The following is a 2,500-nucleotide window of genomic DNA, read 5'->3' as shown; positions in this document are numbered from 1 at the left end:
TTTTGCCCCCCCCCCCCCGATTTATTGTTACCCTCTGTGCCCACCAAGAGAAAATTCTCTGGACCCGCCCCTGCAGGGGGGCAGAGGTGGGGCAGGGTTGTCCCTAAAGAATCGGGACAGATGGTGAAGGGCGGAGGGGGGCGGGGCCCTCCTTAAGAGGGGGGGGGGGAAGGAGCGACGATATTGGGACGTGCGGTTGTGAGAAGAGGCGTAAGAGAAACCAGGCCTTTAAGGGACATTGAGGAGAAAACACATAAACAGAAAGAGTAACGAAACATTATTCGCCCAGCCGCGCCATAAACACGATCACGTTATTCGCACAGCGCTGGGGTTTCGAAACCGATGACGGAACAAGCTTCGCCAGCAGCAAGCAGGACGGGTCGGACGAGTCCCGGCAGGAAGATAGCAGAGACGAAGTGGAGAGAGGAAGAGCAGAGGGTGATGGAGGCGGCTGCCCTTCCTTGCAACCAGTCGGCTCAAGTGCAGGTTCTATATTTTTTCCCGTTTGTTTTGTCTTGAAAGTGTAAGACGGAATATGAGTGACGATGTACTGGAATAGTTGATAGGGATTGTGGAGTCAGTTAACTGTGGCTGAAATTGCTGTTTACATATATTTTGTATTACTTTTTATACGCGGGTTTAGAAATATTGCTGCATGTTAAGATTTTAACAAATTCTAGTGAATATTGCATGAGCTATTTCAATTTGTTATTATTATTAAATTTAATGAATTTTGTTATACATTGTTTATGTGAAAACTTCAAAAACTTTTTAAAGTTTTTAATCCAGAGTACACTACAGAGAAGCAGGAGGGGGGGCTCCTTTGAGATCCTTGAGCCTAGGGAGAGGGAGAGGGGTAACAGGGTTCTTAGTCTTAAAATGTCATATAATTTTATGGAAATTTAAGACCTTAAAAAGTCTTAAAAACGAATTTTTTTCTGTCTCAAGTCTGAAAATATATTACATTTCTCTGACATCTTTGCGTAATTGTACTAATACCGTTGGAGGCCATCGCGATTCATTCACTTTCGGATCTCTACGCGGCTTAGCCAGAAATAATTTGTTAGACCTTGACCTTCGTAGATCGACGCTACCGTTTATTTATTGTCCGTGTGAAAATAAAAAATCTGGCGTTCAATCTATCAAGAGGTTATGTAAAAATCATGGGGAAAATTTTTAATCTTGGTCATTGACGCGACAAGTAGGCCTACACATCATGGGGAAGTGTTTATTTAGCGACAAGTGGCACCAGGTCTTAAAAAGCAATTGGTATGATTCTGAAAGAACCCTGTTACCGGGCACGTCTGGTATTTGAGAGGAGAAACGGGAGGCGTGAATTACAGAGGCCAACACAACAAAACACGACCAAAAGCAACACAATGCAACAAACCACAGCACATTACAACCCAGCACAACACAACAACCACAACACTTTACAACCCAAAACAACACAGTACAATGCAATCCAACATAAACATAAGGAGCTGTCACACTAGCACTTTCCCGTCATTTTTTGTACAATTTCTGAAAATTTGTCCCTTTTTTGAGCGAAATGATCGTTTCCGTTTGAAAACTTTCCCGGCAATTTTTTTCAGCCAACCATAGTCAAATCAAGAGCTATAATTAAGAATGTTTGCATTTATGTTAAATAAAATCAGATGTAACAGAAGGATAGAATGAATTTAGTACATATACTATAACAAAATAGATTAGTAAATATATGACTTATTATTTATTGACATTGATAAAATTTGTTTGTGTTGGCAAGATTGTTTACATCCTTGAGATCAGTGTGCGCCATTCCTCTCTAGTTTCGACGTCGCGAATCGTGCTAATTTTCGTGTCTGGATACGCCTTTCTAATGAATTTCTCATCGATAGAATCGTTGCCTCAAAGAGATTAGAGATGGCGGGTACACAACGAAGAAATTGAAGAGGAAGGCGTATAGTTAGATCGCCAATAGGAAGGCTTGGATATTGAGTACTCCATGTCTCTTCAAAACAATGTACGATGGCAGCCTCTTTTGTTTGCGTTGATGTTGTCCCTAATGAAAATAGAACTCATTGAGACGCGCCTGGCTATGGGTCAAGAAAAGGACATCTTTTCACCAGTCAACCAACTGAAGTTTGAATATCTCAAATTTGGTCAAAACCTGCCCAACTGTCTAGAAAACCAAACACATCTCTACAAGAGTCGAAGGATCTTTTGGGCCATATCCTCATGGTCAGTCAAGTCAGAAATATTGATCTAAAGGACTCCCTGTCATTCAGCCTTCGTGATTATCCACCAGCATTGTCTTGTTATAGAGGAACACACTCGAAGACAGATAAATCCAGCTGAGAAAACATCTGGAAAATACTGTGTCCATCCCCAGTAATAGTATCCCAGGAACCGGGAGCACATGGATTTTTGACGGAATGTAACAACAACCCTTCAGTTCTTCATGCTTTAGTATCTTGGACTAATCAAACCAGCATCAGCATGCCAGCATGTATGATAT

General features: G+C 41.6%; 1 long non-coding RNA gene across 1 annotated transcript in view; it reads left to right on the top strand.

Annotated features, from left to right (window-relative positions):
* Positions 1 to 348: 348 nt before the first annotated feature.
* The window catches only part of LOC138864596 (uncharacterized), a 61,933-nt gene continuing 59,781 nt past the window's right edge, over positions 349 to 2,500 (top strand). Inside the window, exon 1 of the long non-coding RNA XR_011399213.1 lies at positions 349 to 486. This is a non-coding gene — a long non-coding RNA (uncharacterized lncRNA). The remainder of the gene's footprint in view (positions 487 to 2,500) is intronic.

The sequence above is a fragment of the Penaeus vannamei genome, chromosome 17 (genome assembly GCF_042767895.1).
Source record: "Penaeus vannamei isolate JL-2024 chromosome 17, ASM4276789v1, whole genome shotgun sequence".
Classification (NCBI taxonomy): Eukaryota; Metazoa; Arthropoda; class Malacostraca; order Decapoda; family Penaeidae; genus Penaeus; species Penaeus vannamei.
The sequence above is the reverse complement of the archived record's forward strand: the minus strand, read 5'-3'. Positions and strand labels throughout refer to the sequence as shown.